This window comes from Phoenix dactylifera, chromosome 1, assembly GCF_051530095.1.
Source record: "Phoenix dactylifera cultivar Ajwa chromosome 1, Ajwa_hap1_PhDact_Kaust_v1.1, whole genome shotgun sequence".
NCBI lineage: Eukaryota > Viridiplantae > Streptophyta > Magnoliopsida > Arecales > Arecaceae > Phoenix > Phoenix dactylifera.
In genome coordinates, this window is record NC_143190.1 from 17,327,472 (window position 1) to 17,335,023 (window position 7,552).

The following is a 7,552-nucleotide window of genomic DNA, read 5'->3' on the forward strand; positions in this document are numbered from 1 at the left end:
TCCAAGAAGCAAAAATTGAAGATAACATGAAAGTTCAGGCAGCAGAGTATAACAATATTCGTGGTCAGCTTAAAGCGATAAACAGAAAGCAGAGTGGAAGCTTAGCCGTCCGTCCGTGACCTTTCCAATTTCGTAAGCCAGAGAGACACCTCTTGTTGTTCCCAAGTATCATCACATCAGAACATTTAGTGACACTTCTTGCTGTTGTTCCCAAGTATTCTCAAAAGGACCGGCTCCCAAGACACCACAAACATTTCCCACAATGCAGCAACGCCCCACTGATTTTGCTAAACGTCACTCCCTCTTTTTTCAAAGCAACCCTCTTAAGAAACAGCAAAAGGGACAAAAAAAAAAACGAAGAGGCAAATCAAGTGCTGGCTCCCAACGCTCCATAGCAAGTTCCAACACTCTTAAGTCTTCCTGCAAATCAAGTTCCCCCCTTTGTTTTGAAATTACAAAATTGCTATGTAAAAGCCTATTTAAAGAGGCTTTGTACTACATGTAAGGAAGCTGAAAAAAATATTTGATAATAGAAAAGAAATTGAAACTTGGCCTTGGGCAAGTTCACTCTTCTCTTCCCCTCTTTTTCCCTAAATTCCTCCTCTCTGTGAGAAGCGGCTTTCCTATTCTTCCGCACATTCTTCTGCACAGACGGCGCATCTACCGGCCCCTTTCTTCTTCCGGTTTCCTCCTTCCAATCCGGCTCCTCAGTTCTTCCGAAATTTTATCCTTTTCCTGGTTTCTATCTACTAGAACTAATCATTGGAAGGTCATGTTTCAGATCTGATCGGGACATCCAGTGCGTGGATGAAGGGCGACCTGACGACAACCCGGACCGCTGGAACTTTCCTCCCTCTTCCAGAAGTCCTGTGCGACGTGTTGGTGAGACCTTTCCACAAATTTAATGAGTAGATCATTATTGATTCATGCAAGATACCCTGTCTTCTTATGCTTAATCACTCAGTAGAAATTAAACAGAATTGGGGTGCCCTAATAGCATTGGTTTCTTAACCAGCGCCGATCCTGCACTTCTTTAGAGTTTTAAAAGGAACGATTAACTGCATGAACGTTAGTCTTCCGATTATAATCTAATCGCCTCGCTAAACCCTTTATGTTGTGACTGCTAGTTTTAAAAATCTGATTGCTGATCTTAATCAAATTGCATGACCACCCCGCATTAGCTTAGGCTTCTGTGCATAATCGTTCCGCATCACCATGTCCAAAGAACAAATCCAAACTCCCCTCATCCAAACAAGTCCTCCAGCTTATCTCCCCTTCCTCGTAATCAACTTTGTCCCAAAGAACAGAGCCAACAAAGTCCCAGCGTCATCTCCTCCCAGATTTCATCTGCATCGTCCGCGATTCAAGGATCATCTTCCGAACCAATCCATCCGCTTGCATCCTTATCCCTTCTTCAAATCCCAGCAACCGTGACTTTCTCCCAGCTGAATCTCAACATCTTCATCTCCCACGAATAAAACCAATCCATCCGTTCCCAACCTCAAATCCCAATGTCTAAGATCTTCTCAGCCTCCATCCTTACCCCTTCTTCGGATTAACTTCATCGTCCACGGCGTGATCTCATGAAATCCCCAACATCAAGATTAGATCTCTCCCCTGTTTTGGAACAAATCCCAGCCAAATCCAAACCCCCCGTGATTCAACCCAGCAACAGCATTCAACCATCTCCGCGTGCATCCCATCATCCCTTCATCACGGGTCAAGCCAACAAATGCATCCTTATCCCATGGCAAGCCATTCCAAGCTTCAACAGCATCACTCCACTATTCGGATGAGAACCAACAACCACCAGCTTATTCCAGCATCCACGGATGAGCTCAAATCCCCTGCATCCGCAGCAATCCCACGCTCATCCCATGCGACATCTTCTTCTTCCGCCAGAATCCCAACAAATCTAAGAGTTTTAGCTTCTTCCAAGTGGCATCAAACCATCATCCAGATTTGATCTCCTCCCAGATCTTCTTCCGGATTCCTCCCGTCCAAGATCGGCTTCCACATCATCCCGTTCCTTTCGTGTCCAACAAACAGGGCTCTGTTTCGGAACAGAGCTAAGATCCTCCACATTGAAGCCGCATCACCAGCATTTCGGATCACATCCAGCTTCATCCCGAGCTCCACAGATCCATTCAGCCTCATCCTCTTCTCCGAATCTCCCAGCTTCATCCCGTTTACATTCCAGTCATTCCACAAAATCCTAGCAACCCCACGATTCATCTTCAACTCCTCTACTTTCGGATTACCTCTCAACCATCCAGCCGAGATCTACTCCGCATCCTCCCATGATTGCAGCTTTCCTCCCAACCTTCTCCAAGATCTTGCTCACAGCATCAATCTTCTTCCGAATCCCCTGTTTCCCGCGTCATTCCGGATGAACTCCATCCATCTTCCGCAAGATATCCTCCCAGCCGCATCTCAGCCAGATCACTCACGTCTCTATCTTCCCATTCGGAACAGAGGAGAGAGGGGGAGATGGCAGCCTATAAAAGGCCCAGGCATGAAACGGGGGAGGCAACTTCTTGGGTTTGGTTCCATATCTCTCCTCAGAGGCCAAGTTCCCACGAGAAGAAGAAGAAATAAAAGGAGAGAGATTAGTTTGGGGGATTTTGGGATTGACTTCCCATAAGAGCTGAGAAGGAGCTATTTTCAGTGGAGTCTCTAGGAGAATGAATGAATAGATGGAAGCCCGCTGCTGCGCTGCTACTGTCACCCACGACTCCATGGAAAGCTAATCTCCTCTCTAGGGCTGGATGCAGCCCTAGCAAAAGGATAAGGGTTTTGTATTTTTTTATTCTTGGGGTTGTATGAACTTATTATTTTTAATGGATATCTTCTTTTATCTCACATTTAATTTCTGTGATTTTAAATGTGGAGTTTATACAATTGTTCTTCATGATCACTAAGTAAATATAAGATAGTCCATGCTTAGGAAAGATGCAATGTCCTGCCACATTAGTTTAGGGCAGACATTTTATGCCAACTGAAGCTGGATTATTTCCAAATTACTTTTGTGAATTTCTATTTAAATGCTTATTAGGCTGGTAGCCGATCTACATAATAATCCAAGATTGAAATAAATTATAAATAACCCTTATTCCTAAGTTAGTGGTGAATTTCTTGCCCTAGGTTCCCCCGTACTGATATCATTTTAATTGCATTTTTATTAAATTGCTTAGTTTAATAGTCTTCACAAATTCTCTTTTTCAAATATTTTTAAGAAAACAACTGTACCCCAATCCCTGTGGATCGATATCCGTAATAACTATCCTACCAGATAGGTGCTGTTGCCTGGTCTTTAAAGTTGACTATCAGTATGTGGATGACATTCTTCAAATCGGGAATGACATTCCTATATTACAAGGAGTAAAAGTATGGCTATCATCTCAATTTGCCATGAAGAATTTGGGAGAAGCATCTTACATCCTAGGGATGAAGATCTATAGAGATAGATCTAAAAGATTGCTTGGATTATCCCAATCCAGATATGTTGATACTATACTAAAGAGGTTCAATATGATTAATTCCAATAAAGGCTATCTTCCGATGGGCCATGGAATTAACCTCTGTAAGAGGGATTGTCCGACAACCCCTCAAGAAAGAAATAGTATGGATAGAATTCCATATGCTTCGGCAGTGGGATCTATAATGTATGCCATGATATGTACTAGATCAGACGTGGCATACTCGCTGGGAGTAGTGAGCAGTACCAGTCTGATCCAGGTAGCAACCATTGAAAGATTGTAAAAACTATCCTTAAGTATTTAAGAAATACTAAGGACCAGTGGCTTGTCTATGGTGATTCTGATTTGAAACTTGAGGGTTATACTGATTTCAGTTTTCAGTCAGATCGAGAAGATAGCAAGAGCATGTCGGGTTATATCTTTACTCTTAAGAGTGGTGCTATCTGCTGGAAGAGTTACAAGCAACACACAGTGGTAGATTCTACAGAAAATTGATACAAAAAAAAATATGACTGACCCATTTACCAAAGTCCTCGGCATCAAAGAGTTCGACGAACACAAGTCAAAGATGGGTGCTAGATACTGTGCCGATTGGCATTAAGCTATATGGGAGTTTTGGGATTTATATCCTAAATGTCAATCGTCAGCATATTGATGATTGAATTTTGTAAATGAATTGCCAAATTAACAAAGTGTTATTTGGCATTATTCATCATTTCATCTTCAAATGTGCTTTTATATGATGAAGTCCTTAGGACTTATGTTATGATAAAGGAGGATGTATCCTTGAGTCCTTAAACTGTTTGCAACCAAATGATATGTTGTTACTGGGACAACAGCATTATCGAGATTAGATCGTTGTGTGACATATAGGTTGGTTGTCCTCTTAACCAAAGAGTGTGGAGACACTGGTATGCCACACAGGTGAAGTGTAGGAGTACATTTCACTGAATGTGACCAATTTCGGAATGCTCTACTGTCAAGAGATGTTCCGAGTGGATATAGGTATAAGTTTGGCCCTCTGACCTAAGATCGCAACCTGTGACTAGCAAGTAACTCACTATACTTTGGTACCGGACTACCTAAATTTCTAATTCAGTGACGGAAGGTCATTGGGTGCAGTCAAGTACTTACGTAGTCAGTTGTGAGTCGAGATGGAATTGACCCCTTTTGGAAACAGGAGATAATGTCTTGTGATTAATTTAGCAAAACCTTGGCTAGGGTACTCCCAGTGAGGAGTCACGAGATATCTAAAGTTAATCATATAATGGATGTACTAATTATATAGGGTTGACAGTGAGCTCTAAGTCATCCTGACATTAGGAATCAAAGGGATTGAATTATACAGTAACCATAGTCCAAGGTTCCAGAATATTTGCTTCGCATATATTCGGCCTATCCGGACGTCGGGTACCATTGCTAGATGGTCACTTCGATTAGTATAGGAAGACGTTCCTATACCGGCTTAGGTTCGAATCTATGAGATCACACGCATAGAAGTTTCTAGGTTGATCAAATGGCTGATTGATGATTAAGAATCATTTAGGGGTAATTTGGTCAATTCGATTGACAAATTATCCAAAGCAAAAGTTGCATTAAAATAATTATTGAATTATTGGAGGATTAATTAGCAATTAGATTGCTAATGAACTCAAGTTGATTGAGTAATTAGGTTTAGGTTGAGCTAACTTGAATAGGATTCAATTTGAGCTGCATCAGGGTTTGACCTAATTGGATTGGGTTCAACCCAAGTAGATTGAGCTTGACCCAATTGATGAGAATTGACCCAATTGGATTGGGCTTGATCCAAATCAATTAGAAGACCTTATTTGATGAGGATTATGAGTCCAAATAATCAGAATTGGATAAGGAGAAGAATTCCTAAATTTTAGGAACCCATCCTTATCTTCTTGGAGAAAATGACACCTTGATTTATCTCCAATATTTTCCATGCCTATCCTTTTTATTTTTTGGAGAAAATTGATACCTTAATTTATTCTCAATATTTTTTATGCCTATTCTTTTTATTTTTAGCCAAAAATTGGCGTGAGAAGATAGGAGGCGTGGGGCTATACTTTCTATAAAAATGACGCCTTAAATCTTCCTAGAAAGATTTAGATGAATTTCCCAATTTGTAGGGATTACTTGGCGCATGAAATAGGGTGGTCTGCGGCTAAACTTTGGACGCATGAATTCCTATCTTTTAGGAATTCAAAATGCACAAAATTTTGATATGTTTATCTCTTCTTAGCGGCCAAACCATCAAAATTTTTTGGGGATTTTATCAGCCAAATTAATTAGCTAAATTAGGTGTGATACGTGGGGGGGGGGGTCTTTTGGCTATAAAAGACCCTCATGCCTTAGGTTCAAGATATTCAATATTTAGAGGTTTCAAAAAATTCTGAAAATTTTTTTTGAGGGCCTCCATCCCTTCTTCTCCTTCTTCCTCATGTCCATCGTCCATATCCTTCAAGAACAATCAAAGGTTGAGTGTTTAGAAGGAGAAAGCTTCAGCCATTGCAACGTTCCTGCGCAAGCTAGCACTCCTGCGGAAGACGATCTACCTAGGGCTTCGCGTGTACTTCTCATAGAGGCCATTCGTGTGCATGGTTGCAAAGTCAAGGATCAGATCCACAAGTTTCTTCCATCATAAAAGGTATTAATCCCACATCAATATTTTATTTTGGAGTCAGGATCTAGGTCCGATTCCCCGAGGTTTTACCCTCCTTTGGGGCTCCTCATGGAGTTATCTCCAGAATTCATTCAATGGATATTCGGAGATTAATTGGAATAGAGTGTTTACCTTTCAGATCTTATAGTTAATCATGTATGAAAGTTTTAGCATAATTGTTTAAACGATTCCGGCATAATCCTATATGTTCTTAAGGTGCTGATTTTTAGATTTGATCTTGTAAGCATGCATGAATTAAATTATTTGATTCGATTTTTCTGCTGCATTTTTGAAACTTAAAAAGAACTACGTATGGCTTGATCCTCCTTATGAAGGTGTACATAGGCAACCCGATCAGGTTCAGCCATGGTTTTCAAAAAAAAAAAAATCAGTATGCTTAACACCGAAGAACATAGGATTCACTTTCATAAATTTGGTTTCATATTTATCTTGTTGATGAAATTTTCAAATGGATTTATATTGAGAACAATAACCACTAGTAAAAGTATGATTTGTTTTGGTTAATTCTTGTTCCTTTTGTGGATAAACATAAAAGACTTGGTGAGAGAGATTAAATTCGGTTTGTGTGATTTATAGGTTTGTGGAAGGGGATGGAGACTGGTGCATTATACAAACTCACATGCTTCACCCTTGCACACGTACCACCTTACGCAGCTGAAAGAGTTTTTTCGTTGCTACCAGAAGTTTGTTTTTTGTTGCTACCAGAAGTTTGTTTTTTCTGTTGCTAGTTTATTGTTAACAACTAGGAAAGATAGTCACTAAAAGGATCATTGGCATCTATATATGGAATTCTTGTATACTACAATGAAGAAGTAGAGCCCATTCTTTTTTTCTCAGCTCAATTCCCATTTCTTTATGGTATCAGAGCAGAGGTTCTAAGTTCGAATCCTATCTTTGCACTCTTTAACCCCATTATTAAAAATTTCACATGTTGGGCTTACCCATTGAAGAAAAATCTGGCCCACATGTGAAGGGGAGTATAAGAAAATATAAAATATATAAGTAAATATACCTCATCCTATCAGCTTAAGCTTTTGGGACAAGTGGTGATTTCAACATGGTATCAGAGCCAGCTTGAGGACATTCTGTGGTTATTCTTCCTTCTTTCTCTTTTGAGAGTTCTCACCTCACCATGACTAACACATTCATTGATCCGATGAACGATCAAACTAGCCCTTTGTATCTCATGTGGCGTTGCCGCAACAACATGCTCATGTCTTGGTTAATCAACTCTTTGTCAAAGGAAATAGCCTCAAATGTGCTTTACCTTGAAATTGCAAATGACATATGGGATGAGCTAGGAGCACACTATGCTCAAACCAACGGGCCGAGGATTTTTCAAATCCAAAGAGAGATTTCCAACCTGTAGCAAGGTAACTCC

At 40.3% G+C, this 7,552-nt stretch overlaps 1 long non-coding RNA gene across 1 annotated transcript; it reads left to right on the top strand.

Annotated features, from left to right (window-relative positions):
- The first annotated feature begins 358 nt into the window (after nt 1-358).
- LOC149768521 (uncharacterized) lies at nt 359-4,820 on the top strand. Its single transcript, XR_016406771.1, has 2 exons — nt 359-683; nt 782-4,820. It is a non-coding gene; the product is annotated as an uncharacterized LOC149768521 (long non-coding RNA).
- Nucleotides 4,821-7,552: the final 2,732 nt, after the last annotated feature.